Genomic DNA, 22,082 nt, shown 5'->3' with positions numbered 1-22,082 from the left:
TTTTCCAGCTAAGGAGATGGAGGCAGAGAAATGTTAAGAGAAAATTGCAAACAATTGTCAACAACTTTCTGAATGAATGTGAAGGGCTCTGAATTCTTAAAACTGCTGGGCCTGGCCTTGTCACATTGTCTCCAGGCAGTCCAGGGCCCGGGGCCGCCGTCACTGCTGCATGCTCGGGCCTATCTCACGGGAAGGCCGGGCTGCCCAGAGCCCCTGCTGAGGCCAACATGTCATCCCCACAGGCCCGGGTGACAGGTGCCTCCAGCTGCTGGAGGAGCCCTGCCATTCCCAGGAGGAGGGCGTCAGATCTGCCGCCGGCACACGCAGAGCATCCTTCCCAGGCACTGACGGCACCTGCTTTGCGAGTGCCTCTCCGAACCTGTGTCCCTGAGGGAGCCCTTTGAACACAGCCTCTCCCACACTCCCCACCCCGTCCACGGTCCTGCACGCTCCACTCAGGCTTGGCCTGACCTCCCCTTCTCATAGGCTTTCCCTGGCCAACTTTTTTTGTTTTTTGAGACCGAGTCTCACTCTGTGGCCAGGCTGGAGTGCAGTGACGCGATCTCGGCTCACTGTAAGCTCCGCCTCCCGGGTTCAAGAGATTCTCCTGTCTCAGCCTCCCAAGTAGCTGGGATTACAGGTGCCCGACACCACACCTGTTTTTAGTAGAGACGGGCTTTCACCATATTGGCCAGGCTGGTCTCAAACTCCTGACCTTGTGATCCACCTGCTTCGGTGTCCCAAAGGGCTGGGATTATAGACGTGAGCCACCACGACTGGCCCTTAGCCAATTTTTTTAAAGAGTCACCTCTCCCTGCTGCCCCTTCCCAGGTTGGCTTCCTTCCTGGCACAGCCGTTCCTGGAATTCAGTATTAATCGTTCACTTGTTTCCACATTCCCACATGCTTCCTCCATGTTTCAGGCTGGCATGTGGAGGCCCAGAGCATTTTAAACAGCCAGGCACGAATGCACAGGCCTCTGACTCACTCCCATTTCCCATCCTTCTCCCCACGCTGCCTCGCTGTGAGGCGGTGCTCCATTTGGAGACTCCTAGGCTAAACCTGGAGCACAGGCCTTCTCGTCTGACCTCACTGTTATCTCCCTCTCTCAGGCAAGAGGCTGCCCGCCCGGCCTGGACACCTGCCACCTTGCCCCAGTGTCCCAGCAGTTCTTCCGTCTTTCTGGCCCTGCCTGAGCAGTTGATGGTGACTGTGGAAGGCCCATTTAGGTTTGCTCCCCATTGGGACCAATGCCCCCATCCATGGGAGCCCTTGTCTGGCCACCGGGAAGAGATGGCTGCCTTCCCTGCTGGCCATCGCAACTCAGCTCCTGCGTGAAAACGTGTTCCACAAATGCTGAGAGAGTCTTGCTGGTTATTTTTCCCCTGTAGTGCCTCTGAAGTGCCATTACTCTTACACTTGTTTACACAAGGCACCTCTCTCAGACGTGCAGTCAGGGTTTGTTGAGGGGGCTCTGGCCATTTTCAGACCATGAAGGGCCCTGAAATCCAAGCTGATCCTCACCAATGAGAACTGTAAAGGCCTAAGATCGCAGCAGAAAGAGAACATTTAGGAAACCAGTGTTAAAATTCTCAAAACAAACTTACGTATTAGTTAATGCAGCCTGTCACCATAACAACCACACAGCACAAAAACAAACCATTAGCACACAGATTTATTACTGTGCAAGGTTTAGCTAATATCATTCCAGAGGTATATTTTCCACTTTCAGTTATAATAAAAAATTTTTTTGAACTAATTTAAAATTCAGCATGAGAGCACTATCAGGGCGTACATCTCCACACACAGGAGCTGAAGCCACAAGTGCATGCAGCCCGCATGTCTGTGTGCAGCTCCGTGACGTGGACCCAATGCCGTAATCCATGCACACACAGGCTGACGGGAGGCAGAATCACAGGCACAGGCTGCGGCTCAGCCTGGCAGGCAGAAGGCTTTCAAGGAGCCATATCAGGGGTCAGCTCAGGTGCGTGGCGGGCGCAGGTGTGTCTGCTACACAATCATGTCCACTGCACAGTTGTGTCCACTGCAGCTGGCCTCCCTCCTGGCATGGGAGGCGCTGGTTGTGGCCAACAGTCCTGGCTTTAAATCAAGTCTTAGACTGGAAGCTACCATGAGCAAACCCCACCACCTTTCTGAATCTCAGCTTTGTCATCTATAAAATCAGGAAGACAGTAGAATCCACATAAATCTGGAGTGCCTCATGGCCCTCCAGAAAATAACAGCTCTGGAATGGTGTGAGGTAAACCTTGCACTGTAATACATTCGTGTGCTAATGGTTGGTTTTGTGCTATCTGAACACTGCCTTTCCTTACAACACAGACAAATAACCCCCACCATGGCAACATCCAAAGAGCTGAGTATTTACTGCTCCCCAAAGGGGTGCCAATTGGGGGCTGCGCTCCCAAATCAAAACTACTTCTTCCTTTCCATTATCTGGATCATGGGAGACATTTATTTTCTGTGAAGAGGCAGACAGGAAACACTTTAGGCTTTCTGGGCAACACAGCCTCGGTCAGACAACTCACCTCACTGATGCCAGGACAGTGGGAAAGCACTCACAGACAACATACAAATGGTGGGAGGACTGTGTGCCAATAAAACTTTGTTTTAAAAAGTCAGCCAGATTCAGCCCCAGGTGATCCTCTGCCAACCCCTGATTTGGATCACACAATAACAACCAGAGAGGGTGCAGGGAGCACACAGAGGGAGGACTGAGACGTGTGCATGTTTGCATCCTCAAGGGGGGACTGGGACGCGTGCATGCTTGCATTCTCAAGGGGGGACTGGGACGCGTGCATGCTTGCATTCTCAAGAGGGGACTGGGACGTATGCATGTTTGCATTCTCAAGAGGGGACTGGGACACATGCATGTTTGCATTCTCAAGGGGGGACTGGGACGCGTGCATGTTTGCATTCTCAAGGGGGGACTGGGACGTATGCATGTTTGCATTCTCAAGGGGGGACTGGGACGCGTGCATGTTTACATTCTCGAGGGAGGAGTGGGACACGTGCATGTTTGCATTCTCAAGGGGGGACTGGGATACGTGCATGTTTACATTCTTGAGGGGAGACTGGGACATGTGCATGTTTGCATTCTCAAGGAGGAACTGGGATGCATTTATGTTTGCAGTCTTGAGAGAGAACTGGGACGCATGCATGTTTACATTCTCGAAGGAGGAACTGGGATGCGTGCATGTTTGCGTTCTCGAGGGAGGAACTGGGATGCGTGCATGTTTGCGTTCTCGAGGGATGAACTGGGATGCGTGCATGTTTGCATTTTCAAGGGAGGACTGGGATGCACTTATGTTTACATTCTTGAGAGAGAACTGAGACGTGTGCATGTTTACATTCTCGTGGGGGGACTGAGACATGTGCATGTTTGCATTCTCATGGGGGTACTGAGACGTGCATGTTTGCATTCTCGTGGGGGGACTGAGACGTGCATGTTTGCATTCTCGAGGCACCTAGTGCATGAGACGTGTCTTGCCTGAGGCCTGGGAGGACCACCGATACCGCCTCTGAGGAAGCGCTTCATGATGAAACGGAGATGCACATGTGTCATGCAGCGTTCATATTAGCAGCAAAACTCGGGCTACCCCCACAAAGAGAGATTGCATATCCTAGCAGCAATGTGACAAATGATAAGCAGACAGAGATGCTGCACCCAACATCCCTTAGAGGTGATAAGGCCTCCATTTGCCACATTAAACAACTTGTCACATTGAACTGAAGACACCAAGAGGGCCGGCTTCAGGGCCATATGACCGGGCACGATCAGAACCTTCTGCAGGAGTCCAGGCAACTTTCCCAGGGCCTGCCTCTGTGCCCACCGACGCCAGGACCACGCACGGGCTCTCTGCACTCCCATGGCTTCTCCCCGGTTTCTGAAGGTCCCTTGGTGACCAGCGCCACTGACCAACGAGGATATCTAATCTACTAAAGCCATGCGTTCAGGAGCCCTGCCATCCCACTAATGTGGATACGATGCAACTGGTGACTGGCTTAAGCTTTTATGCTAGGTAAAGAGGTGCGTGAGGCCAGACACTGAGAAAAGGTCAGCCCTGTCCTGGGGAGTGGAGAGGCCCAAGGGGGCCTTGGATCTCCAGAGCTGTCTCACAGCAAGCCCCGGATCTGGCTGGCGAGATGTGGAGTCAGTGCACTCAGGGGTGTCTGCCATCCACGCTGCCAGCATGGGGTCCAGGCCATGTGGGACTCGTCATCTCAGGGACATCTGAGGCCCCGTGGCTGGTCACCACCAGCTGGTGCCCGAGGTGGCTGAGCTGATGGACTCTGGACCAGAGAGCTTCATAGGCTTGTCCTGGTCCTTTTCTTCCCCTTTGTGGTATTTTTCTCATCGCCAGATAGATACTACGCTGCATTTCCTGTTCTAAACCCTTGAGTGGGTTGTTTCCTTGTCCTGACCGCTGTACTAGATGCCAACCAGCCCAGGTCCCTCTTAAGAGCAACGCCAAGCTTCTGCCCACGGTTCTGTGCCTGCCCTCCTGGGATCCCAGCCCTGGCTACTAGCCTGGACCTCATCTGATCATTCACCGGCACGCTGACCTGGGCCCCATCTGATCATTGGCCAGCACACTGACCTGAACCCTAAATCCCTTGGGCCCTTGACCTCTCACCACATCCCTCCTGCCAGGACCCAGCCCAGAGAGCATCCAGCCATCTGATTTCTCTTTTACTCCTGGTTGGCTAAATGAGGCTAATGAAAAAGTCACATAAATGGCACCATAGCAAAAGCATGATGTCCAGCCTTGCTGGCCCCACCTAGCCTGAGGCCCCAGCCCTGTCCGCTCAGGGGTGCTCTGGCCTGCTGCAGCGAACATGAAAACACGGAACCTGGCCTAAGGGGTGAAAGCTCCTTCTCTTCCCTTCCCTTCCTGTCCCGCCTCAGACCAAGCAACGGCCTCTGCTTCCTGTATCCAGGGCCTTTCTCTACCCACCCCACATCTGCCCGCCCAATGTTGGGCCTTGGCCTCCCTCCTACGGCTTCCCCCGGCCCTCAGGCACCTTCACAACCATCCAGGGCAGCTGGGCTCCTCGCAGGATGCCCACACTGCCCGTCCAGGGCAGGCCCCCCATGGGAAGAGCAGGGAGCTCCTGGCTTTGCCCTGGGTCCTGGGAAGTGTTGCTACCATCATGGCCCACACAAAGCTCCATTGTTCCCCCAAACAGTAGCAATCAGAGTTCAGGCCAAGTTGGACTCATAACAGAGGGCACCCATGCTGCAGAGATCTCCACAGATCGTTTCTCCGTTCCCCACCAAGCCACACTCTCGCTGTCCCCCCAACCCCACCAGTCCCTCCTCCCCATCCTTGATTCCCTTCAGGACTAACCCTGGGGGTTCTGCCCGGCCGGACTCCTCCCCTGTGGCAGGAACCCCAGGCTCAGTCTGGGGGAGCTGCCCCTTCTCAGAGGTGGTGGCTTTTCTGGCACGTCACTCGGCGGATGCATCTGTGGGAAGGGCCAGTCCTTTGCCTCTGCCACCTTGAGACTTGGCCCTGGCTCCTCTGGAGATGACGATTCAATCAGAAAAAGTACTTCAGCTCCAGTAAGGTGATGGGATCGGCTCAGGGGGCCCCGCAGGTCCTCAGATCCCGGCGAGGACATGCTCTGCAAGCTGATGACGCACCCTGCACTGACCACAGTATCCGGCACATGCTGTAAGTCATGAACCCTGGCCAAGGGGGAATCAAACAGTGCGGAACACGGTGAGCAGTCAGTGCTTCCTTCCAGCAGCTCCAGGAAGGACAGCCCAGGCCTCCAGAAACGTGTGTGCGGCCTTGAGATGGGAGAGCACTGAGGGGACCTCGGGGGAGGCCTGGCAGAGGACACAGCTGCCTGCAGGAAGGCCTTAAAGCTCAGAAGGCCGCCCGAGAGGGGCTGTGACTTTCCCATAAGGGAACAAGTGTCTAGCGGGGTGGGTGATGCTGTCACCTCCCAGTCACGGCTCTCCAGGACATTCCAGAATTGACAACCAGCACACCCTACAGTCTGTATCCAGCAGACACCAGCCCACCCCTGCCCAGGGCCATCGGCTGCCATAAATGGGGCCTCTGTCTTGAATATGTGGGTTCCTGGGTCACCCAGCATTGTGTAAGGAAGGTGTCTCTCAAGATGGGGGGTGGAGGGGGGCCACAGCTGCATCTGTGGCTGGACTCTGGCCTTCCACACCAAGGCTCTGTTTCTTCATCTGCAAACAAGGACAGTCCGCCCTGGGCCCCTTCCATGTTGGCTGGTGAAGCCACCGCCCGGGCTTGGTGGGAGTCCCCAGGGAGGGAGTGGTCCTTCAGCTGTGCCAGGCAGGGGTGCCCAGGGTCTGCAGGGGCAAAGGGGTGGAATTCAGAGTCCAAGAGACAGATGTGCTTGGAGGAGAGGGGGCCGTCTTCCAGGAACCTGGAGGGAAAGGAGGAGAGGTTCTGTCTGGAGACAGTGGCCGAGTGTCGGAGCCTCTTTTTGAACCTCAGAAACAGGTTGTTTAAAGAACTTCTCCCTCGAGTTCCACTCCAGAAAGTAGCAGCAGGAACATGATCCAGTCAGCAGCAGCATCAAACCGCCTGTGTGAAGTCATCCGTGCAGCCACCCACACACATCCTCTGCCTTATCTGGTAGCTGATGATTTTTTTGGAGAGGAGCCACGTCAAAGCTGGGATGCCTGGTGCTCCTGGCCCAAGGCTTGGGGCAGTGCCCTCTCCCCTCCTCTCATCCCCACGCAGGTGCCCATCCAGCTCACCCTGATCTGTGCATATCCGTGCTGCAAGTGCTTGGGCCTTTGCTGGCACCTCCGTTCCTGTGGCCTCAGCCCCTTCTCCCCGTGGTTCGATTTGGCGCACTTTGCCCTTCCTCTAAATTCAGTGGGGGCACCACCTCTCTTGGGAAGCCCCCCATGGCATTTCCAGTCCAGTTTCATGACTGTACCTTTGGAAATCTCTGTCCCCTCTGTTGAAATGACCCCCATCCTTGTTTTCTAGATCATTTATGCCTTGAGAGTAGGAACTCAGGGGCTTCGGCTCTCTGCCACCAGCACTGAGCCCACAGTGGGCATTTGATCCTGGCCATGACAGAAGAGGGAAAATCAGACCCACCTCCCAGGGAACCAGGAGCAGGTGGCCGAGGTCAGAGAGATGGATGCTGGGAGGTCATCCAAACAAACAGCCTCAGTGTCAAGCAAGGCTTCCAAGGACAGATGGGTGGATTCTGCTGTGATCCCAAGAAAAATGAGAGGAGGAGGAAGAAGAGGTCTGATGGCGTTACCTCAGAAAGGCCACTTGGGGGCAAGGGTGGGGCAGAGAGTTCCCAGGCAGAGATTGGAGGGAAGGCAAGACAGGGGTCATCCCAGCCAAGGCCAGGGCACGGCTGGGGCCAGAGCTGCTTTGGGTGAGGGCAAGGGAAGTCAAGGACAGCTGTGACACTTTGTGGCCACCATCATTAACTTCAGGCGGTGACTCTGACAGCACAGACACGCACCATAGCATGCTGTGCTCAGGAGGAAGAAAACACACAGGGGCCCAGGAAACATAAGTGATTCCACGGTAACGCACTGGGAGGGAGCCTGCCAGCTTCTATGTGAAACAATCCTCAGCACCATATCACCCAGCTGTCACAGGGTCAGCCTGTTATCACCCCGTGCAGAGGGGAAGGGCATGGCGCCTGGTCTCAGAACTGGTGAGCTGCAGGGCTGCTGTGTGGATCTGTGCCCTTGACACTGAAGCCCAAGCGCTTCTCCAGAGGAGTGGACACTGGGCCCAAGGAGGCAGCACAGATCTGCCCAGCCCTGGCTTTCTGCCATCCGCCAGCACAGGAGTGTCTGTGGAGTAGTCCTGGAGCTCTGGCCATCTGATGTCTCCGTGTCTAGAATATACCAGGTCATATTCAAACAGCAGATTTCCCAGCCAGCTGGAACAGATGGACCCACTCCTTTCTGCCTCCCCAACTTTCCCAAGGTCAAGAAACATCCCACACTGCTCCATTTCACCCCTCATGAACCTGCAGCCTAATGCGAGAATCAGCCCCAGGCAGGAGCAGGTAAGACCGAGGAGGCCACGGGACTCCAAGACAAAGAGAAGAAACTGGAATTGGGCTCCTTCCTGGGCAAGGAAGGGCCCTACCTCAGGAGAAAAGCTTGGGTCTAAGCTGGCAATGGGAAAGGGGGGCTCTGGCTGGAAAGCAGAGGGCTGAGAGCAGAGGCAGAAAAGCCACCATGCTGGTAGGGAAGGGGTGGCTCAGGAAGACAAGGATCCCTGCAGGTGGCAGGCCCAAGAGACTGCAAGACGACAGCAGTCACATGGCACAGGGAGGAGGGAGGACAATGGATCTCAGGGCTTTGGAGAGAGCCTGAGATGTCCCCGGATAACAGGATTCAAGGGCGCCTTAGGGGTGCTGTGCCCCTTGCACAGAGAAGACTGAAGACAACGAAGAGGGAGAGATCATCACTGGAGAACGGTTCTTAATAAACCATATGCAGGGCATTGGGGCACCAGGGGAGAAGATAAAGCTGGATGCAAGTACAGCTGTCGAGGATTGCAGGAAGGCAAGAAGGGATGTAGGGGACGGTCCCTGTCTGCTCAGAGAAGCAGGGAGCCAGGGCATCAGCTGAGAGTGAGGGGCAGGTGGGGCGCACAGAGAAGGAAACTGAGTCGCTGTGGAGCACCCAGAGGCGCAGACAGGGCGTCCTGTGCAGCCCAGGGCTGCAGCCGGGATTGCGTTCCCTGCTCCCTGGGGGCCCAGCCAATTGCGTTTGCATTTTCTCCGGCAATGGGCGGCAGTCTGAAGCATGGGTTAAAAAGGGAAGCGTGGGGTACTAGCAGAGAAGGGAGCGTTGGGTATGGTTGGTGATACGGTTTGGATCTATGTCTCTGCCCAAACCTCATGTAGAATTGTAATCCCCAGTGTTGGAGGTGGGGCCTGGTGGGAGGTGATTGGATCATGGGGGTGGAGTTCCCCCTGGGTGCTGTTGTCATGACAGTGAGTGAGTCCTCACAAGATCTGGCTGTTTAAAAGTGTGTGGTACCTCCCCTCTCTCCCTTCTTCCCGCTCTGGCCATGTGAAGTGCCAGCTTCCCCTTCACCTTCCGCCATGATTGAAGCTGAACATATGCCGCCATGCTTCCTGTGCAGCCTGCAGAACCCTAAGCCAATGAAACCTCTTTCCTTATAAATTACCCAGTCTCAAGTATTCCTTAATAGCAGGAGAATGGACTAACACAGGTGGGAGGGAGTGCTAGGTATGGGAGGGAAGAAGAGCATTGGATTTGGGAGGGGAGGTGGGTGTTGGGTACTAGTAGAGAAGGGAGTGTTGGGCTGGTCCTCCATTGGTAATTTGCCAAGCCCCTGCATAAGTACCCTGGGGAGGGGGCTAACTGAGGTTCATATCCCAGAGCAGGACATGGGATAGGGAGGTGTGCTATGGGCAACAGGCAGGATAAAGACTCGGGGAAGGAGAGATCTTAAGAAGTGGATAGGCAAGAACTTGCAAAGCCTTCTTAGGTCCAAGCAGGATTTTCCTTCGCCCTTGTTGTAGGAGAAGTACCCAGCTTCTCCTAGGGAATGGCCACTGCCCTATCTGCTGGACGTGGCTCTGGGTGAATCAAAGTTCCTTTGACCTTGCCACATTTACCTGGAGATGTTTCAACTCCGTGGCAGATACTTTGCCCATTTGCCACAGAGCAGATGGTTACTGAGAGTTCGTAGAGCTGTTATACACTTAAGAAAGAGCCTGAAGAGCCATAAAGTGGACCAGCTGTGGACAAGAGCAATTATCAAGAGTAGTGGCTCAGGATTACCTAAGAAGTATAAACACAGTTTTTTCAATTCAAAATTAATATTACAGCAGACGTAACACAAAATAAAGCCAACAAAAACTGAAGCAAAAGTTATTGTAGATTTAAAAAGCTATAACACTGAAGCATACAGCAAAAGTTGTTATAGATTAAAAATTGAATGAACAGTCAGTCATTGTTAACATTGAAAACCATAAAAATTGAACTGGGGAAATTAGAAATTATCAGCGGAAAATGCAACTGACAGTATGTAGAAATACAGATGTTAAATTTAAAATTCATATTGACAGAAGAAGAAGAATTTTTTTCTTAATTTAGAGATGTGCAAATTATTCAAGAAATTTGGCTTTGTAGAGGCAGGAGAATGGCATGAACCCGGGAGGCGGAGCTTGCAGTGAGCCGAGATTGCGCCACTGCACTCCAGCCTCGGTGACAGAGCAAGACTCCGTCTCAAAAAAAAAAAAAAAAAGTAATGGCCACAAAAAGAAAACTCATTAGAGCAGAAAATTCACTTTTTGAAATTAGACTCCAGTAAGGAAAAACAACAAAAAGCCCACAAAAAATGGATGAGTCAAGTTATCACCGAAAAATAAAAATGGAAACAATTTGGTTAACTGCTCTGTGTAGAAAATTGACCCAAGAACTAAACTGGGTTCATGGAATTTGCTTCAGAAAATGCTTCCTTGACAAATGTCAACAGTTGTTTTAATTCTGATTAGCGTGATGGGTCATGAACTTGGAGTCAAGAACTCTCAGAGTGAAAATGTCCACTGGGTCGAAATGGCAGAGTCCGAACAGCCTCACTGCAGAGGGCCCTGCAGTCGTGGGGCTCAGCCCCTCGCCGGCTCAGGTGGGCTGCTCGAGCCACACCGTCCCCTATGGGGAGTCCAATGTGTGTCTGTCGAGCACATCCCACCACAGTCCTTCAACGAGATTTAATATTTGGACTGTGCAAGGAGGACTTTCTTCCTTCTAGACCACAAGCCACAAGAATCTGGACAAGAAACGTCCAGTACTCACCATGACAGCCAGGTGGAGACACCTGTTTAAGAACAAAGCTGATATGTTTTGGATGTTTTTTCTCTGCAAATCTCACATTGAAATGTGATCCCCAGTGTGGGAGGTGGAGCCTGGAGGGAGGTGACAGGCTCATGGGCGTGGATCTCTCATGAATGGTTTAGCGCCATCCCCTTGGTGATGAGTGAGCGCTCCCTCAGTATTTTCCTGCAAGATCTGGTTGTTTAAGAGTGTGGTGCCTCCCCCTTCCCTCTGGCTCCGGCTCTTGCCATGTGATGCACCTGCTGCCTTCCACCTTCTGTCATGATTGGAAGCTTCCTGGGCCCTCACCAGAGGCAGATACCCATACCGTGCTTCCTGTACAGTCTGCAGAATTGTGAGCCAATTAAACCTCTTTTCTTCATAAATTATCCAGTCTCAGGAATTTCTTTATATGATGCAAAAATGGACTGACACAAAAGCCAATCCAAACTGAGATGGAGAGAAGGGAGGAAGACAGAGAGAAAAGGAAAGAGAGAAACGACTGACAGAGTCTCTTGAGCCTTGGCTCCAGCGGTTCCTGGATCTGCCGGTTGGGGGAGCCAGTCAGAGCCTGGGGCGTGCGGGAGTTGACCTCTTAATCAAGTGATGGAGACGGTGTCAGAGGGGAGGTGTCAGAGGGGATGGTTGGGAAGGTGCGGAGCAGACAGTGGGGATGAAGATTTGAGAGATGAAAAGTCCTGGGGAATGCCCAGATCTGGCCACGGCCATGAGGATGTTTGCTTGGGTAACGATGAGTCCATATTTGAAGAAAGCTGAGGCGCCTGGGTCTAGGATGACGCATGTACCACCCTCTTGGGCTTCAAAGTCATCTGCAGTGGTGTCTGGACTCGGGTGGAAAATTTAGTGAGCCAGGCTCCAAAGTTCCTGGGGCCTGTGGAGAGGGGACCTGGGGGAGGTGGTCAGGAACTCCACAGATGGCAACAGGAGGAGGAAAGGCTGGCACGCTCAGACATGCGGAGCCTCAAAACCAAGAAAGGCCACTCATGGCCCCGGCTGTCAGCGTTCCATCAAGGTCAAATCCACCTACCCAGAGTTGAGAGTCGAATTGTGTCCCACCGAAACTCATGTGTTGGAGTCCTAACCTCCTGCCCCTCAGAACATGATCTGATTTGGAAATGGGGACATTGCCAATGTTACTAGTTAAGATAAGGTCATGCTGGAGCATGGCGGGGTGGAGTTCTTCTAAAAGGGGGACATTTGGACACAGGCAAACGGGGAGAAGGGGGCACGTGAAGGTGAAGGCGCAGATCAAGGTGGTGCTTCTGCAAGCCCAGGAACACCAAGGCTGCTGGCAAACCCCAGAGGCTGGAGAGAGGCCTGGAGCTGCGGCTGCCTCTCAGCCTCAGAAGGCACAGCCCTACCGAAACTGTGACTGTGGCCTTCAGGCCTCCAGCACCATGACCCAGCACTCTGCTGTAGCTTAAAGCACCCAGTGGGTGGAATTTGTTACGGCAGCCCCAGGGCACTCGCACAGCTGTGAATCAACTACTCCACTCCAAGGCATTTTTCCCGTGAGAAATGAGCACATACATCCATGCAAGGACACGTCCGTGAATGCTCACAACAGCCTTGTTCACAGGAACCCCAAATTGGAAGCAACCCAAATGTCCTTATAACATTGTTTATCCAAACGAACAATTAAACTGCAGTGTATTTACACAAGGAATTCTACTCGGCAACAGAAAAGAACAGATTAGGCCGGGTACAGTGGCTCACGCCTGTAATCCCAGCACTTTGGGAGGCCGAGGCGGGCGGATCCCATGAGGTCAGGAGTTCAAGACCAGCTTGGCCAACATGATGAAACCCCGTCTCTACTAAAAATACAAAAATTAGCTGGGTGTGGTGGCGCGCGCCTGTAGTCCCAGCTACTCAGGAGGATGAGGCAGGAGAATCGCTTGAACCCGGGAGGTGGAGGTTGCAGTGAGCCGAGATCACGCCACTGCACTCCAGCTTGGGCAACAAAAGTGAGACCCCATCTCCAAAAACACAAAACAAAACAAAGAACAGATTATGGATTACCGACACACACAACGTAGATGAATCTCAGAAAGCATGCTGAGCAAGAGGCTGGACACCAGAAGATGACAAGCCGTAGAATCTCAAGACTATGAAGTCCTAGAGCCTCCAAAACTCACCGCAAGGGGTGATCTGACCGGCAGTGGGCTGCGGATGAAGCGGCAGAACAGCACGTCTGGAGGCTGAGAACATTCTGGGCTTCCATGGAATGGTGACGTACTCATGGAATCTTCCACCAAAGCCGTGTCGAACCTACTGGGTGTACTCAAACCTCAAGAACACTGCCTTAGGTTTTTAAAATAGAAATAAAAGCAGAAGAGGTTGCCAGAGGCAGTGACCTGGGGTCCGGGGTGTGGTCGACCCTGTTTTCTGTCCCATAACAAGGGTGGGGCTCCCCAGGACAGCCTGATAGTCAGAGATCAAGAATAAGCAGGAGTTGTTCCTGGGGAGAGGCAAGCTTCAGAGCCCGTCCTTCCTCTCTCCGTGCAGTCACTGGTTACCTATTGAGCACCGACTACAGCGGGGCAATGTGCCAGGCACAAAAGTGTGCAAGTGAACAAAACCCCATCCTGCATTGCAGGCAGGGAGGAAGGAGACAGCAGCGAGGAAAACCTGGAACTCAACCTCCAACGGTGACGCAGATTAGGAAGGAATATAAAACTGGGGGTGGGAAGAGGCAATCAGAGGGGTGCCACATTAGCTAGGTCCTTCAGGAAAGGCTCTCGGATGATGCGACATCCAGGTCGAATCCTGAAGACAAAGGGAACTGAGATGCACCAAGAGCTCCCGGGCCCACTTGGTGTCTCTGCCTCCCCCTGCCCCAGCCCTTGGCCTGTAAGGACCCACCCGCTTAAGACCTGCTGAGTTTCCTGAGGAACCTCAAGGAGGTTCTTCCCCATATGGGGTCGAGGAGACCGGGATTAGGCCATGGGCTCTGTCTCCTCTGTCATCGGGCAGAGCGGAGGCACCACCTCCAGCAGCTCCCCACCACAGGCTGCACAGCTTTGGACACCCGTCCCCAGATTGCGTGTCTGAGACGGCTTTATCTTCATGAAGGGAGATACGGGGACCCCTGAGAGGGGCTTTCTAAGTGCCTCCTGGAACCCAGGACTCCTGGGCAACCCGTCTTTTCCCATTGTGCGGTTCCTATTCTTCATGCCTGTGCTGGTCTCCCCCACCCCACTTTGGGCCTGTGTCTCCCTGTGCGTCCCTGGGCTTGTGGCGCAGTGGAGGTTTGCTCCTGAGGGTGACTAAGAGACAGGATTTGGGCAAGGGCTGGGCCAGGCCTGGGAAAGTTGAAATGGGTTCAGTTCCCAGCTTTCCACAAGGAACCAAAAATCCCAGTGAGGCTCCCACCACCTTGGGGCCCCGGGCCACCCCCCATGCCCTCCCTGTCTCCAGGAGGTGTTTTCCTGCTACCCTAGGAAAACTGGACCAGGTAGAAAGAGGACGCGCTCGCTAAGAATCCCTGCGCAAGGATGTCCGCGTATTTTATTTTGCTTAACCGGAGCATGCTTCGTTTCTGGCAGGACTGCCCAGATAATTCATCACTTGGAACAATTCGCATTTTCATTTAGTGGAAAATAAAAGACAGCCTCAACGACTGGCCATAAAACTGGACAAATATCATATGAGGTGAAGGGAGAGGGACGGAGGTTTATTATTTTGCTTTCTTGCAATTGGCAGTCTGCTAGCTACCTTCTCCTTCAGGGAGAAACTCTTCCTTTTCATGTCAGATAAAACCCAGCCAGCAGAAGTGTATTCCTCTAGGGAAAGAGGTGCATCCCAGAGCCGGAGCTCAGTGCTTCTCCCGAGAGCCCGTGCCCTGCACTGCCGACCGGCCCTGAGAACCCTCAGAGTCACCAGCCACATGGGTTCCCGTGCCCATCTCCAGCTGGTTTTGAGAAATAATTTGAATCTCTCCACGGGCACATGGCAACGTGTTCTAAACTAATCTAACACAAACTGTGGCTGCAGGGCCCAGAGCACAGGAAGAGGCCGCAGCTGGGGAGTCTCCAGGTCCTGGTGGTCCTGCCCATCAGACGAATCTAGGAGAGAGAAACTTGAGGTCTTTGAGTTGATTCTTCAAGAGCCAACACTGCTATGAGGACACCGAACTGTGAATGGCACCGCAGGGTGTATTTCCTGGGGATAATGAGAGGCCAGACAACCCCTGGGCTTCCAGCAGGGATGGAGGTCTTGGCGGGTGGGACAGAAGTACTTGCCTCTGTGGTCTCCAGGCCACTTCACCGTGTTATTCAGAGCACACGTGTCTGCAGGGGGCGTGAGGTGCTGTGACAACAGACAGAGCCAAGCATGGAAGGGCCACAGGATGGAGGGTCATCCCCACCCCTCAACACAAGGGTGGGCCAGGCCAACAGACAGAGCAAAGCAAGGAAGGGCCACAGGACGGAGGGTCATTCCCACCCCTCAAGCACGGAAGGGCCATAGGATGGAGGGTCATTCCCACCCCTCAAGCATGGAAGGACCATAGGATGGAGGGTCATTCCCCACCCCTCACCACGAGGGTGGGCCAGACCTGGGCAGGGAAGGGGTCGGCTGCATGTGGTCACTCAGGACCTGCCATCAAGGGTGGCCATCTGGAACTCAGAGCTTCCAAGAGCACCCTGGGCCACCATCCCAATCGCCAGAAAAGCAGACGTCCCAGAGGAGGAACTGGGAGGGCCTTCCGGGGCCGGGTGCGGAGGAATCCCGAGTCGCTCCCTCACACTCTCTGGGCCAGAACTCAGCCACCCAGGTCCCTGGCAGCAGAGCATGCTGGAAGCGCAGCCCGGCACAGCCGAGAGTTCTGGGGCCAGCAGTGGCTGCCACCATCCCTTTCCCAGAGGGGACCCTGGGAAGGGAAATGGAGGGGTGCGCAAGCTCTGCTGTAGGAGGGCCAGATGGGAGAACTGAGGACACCCATCCTAGGAAAGAGAATCGAGCTTTGAGCATCTTCAAATATTTGAAAATCGTTAGTGCTTTGACCGCCGTGAACCCAAAGGGAGGTGGAGAAAACAGGCAACGATCGCCAAGAGCTATTGTGGGTTTCCACGAGAAATAACAGCAAGCCAAGATCTCCCGGACTGGAACAGCTTTGCGAGGCAGGGATCTTGCTGTCCTGAGTCGGCCATCAAGCCTCCAGGTGTGCAGTAGGGATGGAACCCACGGGCCACAAAGAGGTTTCAACCTTCCAGGGTGAAAATTCTACAAAGCAGAAGCTCTCCCCCATCCAAACTTCACTTTAAAAATATATTTCCACACTTTCCTCTTTCCTTTTCTAAATCCATTCTCTCCTGTCTTTCTCTAAGATCTGGGACTCCATCATCCTTCACTTCTCGGAATAAAGAGGCTGCAGGCCTGGGTCCAGCCTGCAGAAGGCTCAAACTCTGTCTCGGCATAGCCACACACGGAGCTCCTTTAATTCCAAGTTTCTTCACCAGAGCAAAATATTAATGGGGAGAAGGGGAGTCTGTTGAAAGCCACCTACCTACCTTTAGAGTGGATAAGAGAGATTACAAACCCATGATTGCAAGCCGCTGTGAACTTTAACAAAGTACCATTTTCTATTATTACTGAGAAATATTTTCCCACGCTGTTCATGTCTGCGAATTGGGGGAGGGAGGTGGAGAGCACGAGGGCACGTGTACCTGGGACCACTAGGTAGACAGTGTGGGCTAAGAGCAGCTGAGGGCTGGGCCTGCTGCAGCAGCCTTCAAGAAGGAAGGAGCCCTAGACCTGCCAGCAGAGACTGCTTCCCAGACATGGACTGTCCACCCATCTCTGGCAGGGCCAGGGAGTGTGCTTCCAAGTGGGGGGTGGCACTCAGCCCAACAGCTCTCAGACTGGACGAGATGCCCCTCAAGCCCATTGGCCTGGCATTGACCACTGGCACTCACCCTGTGGCAGAGGTGGCTCAATGACAGAAAGAGCCCTGGGAAGCAAGGCCCCCATTCTTATGGGAGCTCAGCCTGCAGCTGTGGTCCCTGCGGCCCCGGCAGCACCGTCCGCTCCCTGGGCCTACACCCGCATCTTCATCTGAGAAGTGAAATGGTTGCAATGCTTGTCCTCACCACTTAGGGTTGACCTATGGTCAAATGCAAGAGTATGCGCAGAGCTTAGCCTCTGATGTGTGGTTAAGACTTAGTCATGCAAGCTATTATTAGGAGTATGAAACATCAATCACTTGAGGTCACCTTCAGCTCCAGCTGTGCAGGGCCTGCCGAAGTCTCACTGCCAGACACCTCGGGGCTAATTCCAGGGAACCGTACTCCTTGAGTAGGTGTATCTTTAAAACCAACTCATAGAAAATCACAGACTCCCGAGCCGGCTGCCTGCAGATGGGTCAAGAAAGAGGCAGACCACAGCATGAACTCCCTTCTGGCAGCCAGGCACCGTCTTCCCCGGGCACCAGACCCCAAGCCCACCTGGCAGGGACCTGGGCTCCCAGCACTGGCGCAGCACATGCAGAGCTCATGGGGGGCGTTGCACCTGTCAGGTGACTGGGCCAGGCTGTGCTGTTGAGGCCAATGGCAGGTCCCCTGCCTTCGCAAGCAGGGCCAGGCTGCTGCAGGGTGCCTTGTGCTGGGCCCTGGCCAGCCCTTCTTGCGTCCCCCAGCAGCGTTTGCTAGAACAGAGCTGCTGGCCTAATGAGTTTTAGAATGTGTATCTCTCACACCATGGAGCATATATTCCTGATTATGTGTTTAAATCCACACATTCCGAAGAGCAACCAGGGATGTTTATCCAAGGCTCACTCTTCTCAAACCATTGTTTTATGCCTCCCTGTTTTCCAAGCCATTTCCTATTTTCCTGCTGATATCATGAAAACATAAAATTTTTCCGCACACGCTAAGTGCCTGGAATGGCAGCCAGCTGGTCTACAGCTGGAAAGGGCCATTAGAGGATCAACGGCCCACAGGAAACAGGCGAGGAGGGCTCCGCGATGGCTGCCGTGGCTGACAATAGGCTCTGCACGTGCTCTGGGACACATGCCTCCTGGGGGCCCCAAGAAACCAGCTGCTGACCCTTCCGGGCTGGGAGGAACGTGGGGAAAGGTTAAACCGGGGCATGAGAGATAATGGCCTGGCCCCATGAGCCCAGCCCTCCCGGCCAGCTTTGCAGAACAGCCGGGGGAGCTCACATGCCGACTGCAGGCCTCCCTGCTCCGTCAAGGGAACTTTCACTCCAAGACGGACCCTCTGGGCTGGGGGTGGTGCACCCCTCCCTGCAGGTCTTAGCGGATGCAGATGCTGACTGGTGACCTCAGTGGGAGGTGCTGCCGTTCTGCAAACGCCCGGTGATGGTGACGTGGCTGGTCTGGGGGGGTCACGGGCTGCTCAGTTATCCTTAGTGAAAACAGTCACTCCAGGCACAAAGCTGTGTCACATACAAACTCACTATCATCCCACGAGGGAAGCAGAGAATTCTCCATATTACAATTTGAGAAAATGAATAGGGAAGTAAGTAACTGTGGAAATTCACAAACCAGGTCATTTATGCACTCAACAAATATCTTTCGAGCCCTGCTGATATGGTTTGGCTGTGTCCCCACCCAAATCTCATCTTGAATTCCCACGTGTTGTGGGAGGGACCCAGTAGAAGGTAATTGAGTCATGGGGACGGGTCTTTCCCACGCTGTCCTCATGATAGTGAATAAGTCTCATGAGATCTGATAGTTTTAAAAAGGGGGGCACAAGCTCTTTCTGTTTGCCTGCTGCCATCCATGTGAGACATGATTTGCTCCTCCTTGCCTTTCACCACGATTGTGAGGCCTCCCCAGCCATGTGGAACAGTAAGTCATTAAACCTTTTTCCTGTAGAGCCAGGCACGGTGGCTCACGCCTGTAATCTCAGCATCTTGCGAGGCTGAGGCAGGTGGATCGCTTGAGGTCAGGAGTTCAGAGTGTGTGCAATAACATATTAGAAGCAAGTCAAAGGCAATCAGGTCTCTGACAAGCAAGCATAAAAATTAAAAAAACAAAAAGATGGAGAAAGGAAAACCAGGAGGCCAGACTAGCACCCCAGGGTTCAGTGAGATGCACCGGGAAGGGAAGGTCTTTGCTTTCCATTGTTTTCATCACAGAAGCGTAACACTTGGTGCACACTTGGTAAATAACTAGCATATGGTATCATCAAGTCTGACACGTGTGTGCAAAGCCAGGGAGCCTCAGATGGGAAGCACCCCTGTGATTCAGGGACAGGATCATCAAAGGAAAGGGAAGGAAGGGGCCTCGCGTTGCCCTGGGGCAGGGGCAGGGGCATCCTGAGACGCCCAGGGCAGGGAGGCTGGCGGGACCCAGGAGAGCCTGCAGGAGTGAGCGGGGACCCCCACACATTTGCTGCTGATCTCCCTGCCTCTGCTGTAAGTCAGGGTGGTCTGCAAACCAGCCATTGAGTGCCCAGGGGCCTGGCAGTCCCTGCCTAGTGCTCTCCTCTGGGGAGACAGCCTCAGGCTAGTACAGGACAGACTCCCTGTGTCCTGTGGTTGACCTGGGATGGGAGGATCCCAGAGCTACTGGGTGACTCTCTCTGCCTTTAGCTACAACAGGAGGAACATCAGAGCATTGACCTTGGTGTTAAACTGGGGAGGCCACAGGGAGGGGAGAATAAGATGGAGCAGCCTGGGCAGTGGGCCCCTCTGAAAGGCACCAGCCTCATCGAAGTTCTTCCAGTTCCAAGGAGGAAAGCGGGAGTACACAGAGGGTCACCAGCTCCACCCAGGTCCACAGTGAGTTAGTATAGCCATGGAGGAGACAGTGGGGAATCCACAGCAGATCATGGGCTCCAGGGCTGAGGGACACCCAGGCAAGCACACCCAGAAGAGGGCACAGATTGGGAGCAGGCGCATGGGGAGGGATCAGCTGGCGGCGGCCCCTGGAGGGGAGGCTCCCGGAGGAACTGGCTGAGAGCTTTGTCAGGAAGAGAGGAAGGTGAGGGGCCTCGCGGGGGACATGGTGAATGGGGCCAGGGACAATGGCAGCAGAGGAGCAAACGAGAAAGGCCATCCCCATCAAGCAGAGCAGGCAATGAAGAGAGTAAATGAGCAGAGGTGGAGGCAGTGGACAGATCCTGGCCCTCCCGGGAAGCTGGAGATGAAGATGCCATAGGTATCATGGTGGCTGCCCCACCTATGGGCTGTCCCTGGCTGGCACAGGGGCAGCAATGGGCAGGCCATGCTCCCAGGTGGCTTGGGGCAGCTAAGATCTGTAGTCATGCGTGTGGGTGCCTGTGAAGAAGCGGAAGAGGGGGAGGAGGCGGGTTGGGGAAAGGAAGGGCAGAGACACCATACGCCTAGGCTGGTTGCTCGGAAATTGAGTTCTCCTCCAGCCTGGGAGGGACACAGCGCCAGGACCATCAACCCCACCGAGGAGATGGCAGGACCAGTCCTTCTCTCCCTCCTTCCCTCCCTGCCGCAGAGTAAGTGACAGTGCTGGTCATGGCAGGCCAGTGGGTCCTCCGTGGAGCCTGAGTCAGACTCCCATGGCCACTGTCCACTATGTGGGCACTCAGGACATCAGAAAACAGGCTGCCATCTGCAAAGTATTTTAGAGTGTCTCCTCTGAGCTAATCGAATCTGTGAGAACTGCCTCTAATGAACCAAAATTCATCAGGAGTTGCATCTGGATAATGGTCTTCTAGGAAAAAAAAAATATAAGAGGAGGATTCACCAAATAGAAGCCTCTGAAGCAAGGTGGTCTGGAGCCAGAGCAGGGAGGAGAAAACGATGGCACCAAAAGCATCCTCTTTTCACCAACACGTCAACTCCTGACGATGACCTTACCCACATTCCCTGGCCAGGGGTCTTCAGCATCCCTGTGAGCCATCCTGGTGGCCAGAGCCTGCTCACAGGGCGAGGGGAGCGTGCAGGCAGCCTGCAGAAAGGCTGAGCCCTCCGCCTGGGTGCTGAACCCCACATGGGATAGCAACTGCCAAGACTAGGGCTATGTGCAAAGGATTCCCAGAGCTTGACCCGTGAGTACCAATTCCGGAGCAAGATCCTTCCCTGTCTCTAAAGAGGCAGGGAACACGGTGGCAGTAGAGAAGAGCAAAACATGGCTGGGCGCGGTGGCTCACGCCTGTAATCCCAGCACTTTGGGAGGCCGACGCGGGTGGATCACGAGGTCAGGAGATGGAGACCATCCTGGCTAACACGGTGAAACCCCGTCTCTACTAAAAATACAAAAGATTAGCCGGGCATGGTGGCGGGCGCCTGTAGTCAGGAGGCTGAGGCAGAATGGTGTGAACCCGGCAGGCGGAGCTTGCAGTGAGCCGAGATTGCACCACTGCACTCCAGCCTGGGCGACAGAGCGAGACTCCGTCTCAGAAAAAAAATTATATATATATGCTGTAGCTGGTATCTGGCATGTCTGCTGCGCCATTTAATTTTAACATCCGCACACTGGTGAAAGGTGAGCGCTGAAACAGCGATTTCTTGGGAAACTCAAGTTGCATTCTTTGGAAAGCCTTACTAAAGGCAGTTGAATTGTGTACTGGAAAGATGTGTAAAAGACAGGCCAACCGAACAATTGTAAGGATGAAGAACTACACTCACGTTATTTTGCAAGTGTCTCTAAGCTTTCATTCTAATGTTTTTGTTTTGTTTTGTTTATTTGTTTGTTTTTTAAAATGGCAGTGAGAAGCAGAGATGATGCACTAGGGGGGTGGCTCAAGAAAGATGTCCTGGAACGCAGCCGCTGCCCCAATCCAAGAAACAGTGGTGGCCCACACCCAAGAGCTGGCCAGGGGACAGCTTCCACAGCTCAGGTTCAGGTGAAAGGGTAGGGTGCAGGTGGCCTTTTGTTGTGATCCCCCGACATGGTCTTTTTAAATGTGCTCAGTAACTCCTATCCTGATCTTGCTGCACGTCACTTCCTCCTCTTCATCTTAACTTTAAAAAGGTAAAACTTCCAGGCGGGTGGATTACTTGAGGTTAGGAATTTGAGACCAGCCTGATTGGTGAAACCACAAACTACTAAAAATATAAAAAATTAGCTGAGTGTGGTGGCACATGCCTGTAATCCTAGCTACACGGGAGGCTGAGGCAAGAGAATCATTTGAACCTGGGAGGCGGAGGTTGCAGTGAGCTGAGATCATGCCATTGCTCTCCAGGCTGGGCAACAGAATGAGACTCTGTCTCCAAAAATAAAAAAAAAAAAGGTGAAATTTAACTGGTCTCTCAAGAGCCCCTCTTAACAA

The sequence above is a fragment of the Hylobates moloch genome, unplaced genomic scaffold (genome assembly GCF_009828535.3).
Source record: "Hylobates moloch isolate HMO894 unplaced genomic scaffold, HMol_V3 SCAFFOLD_1, whole genome shotgun sequence".
NCBI lineage: Eukaryota > Metazoa > Chordata > Mammalia > Primates > Hylobatidae > Hylobates > Hylobates moloch.
This window is presented reverse-complemented; position numbering follows the sequence as displayed.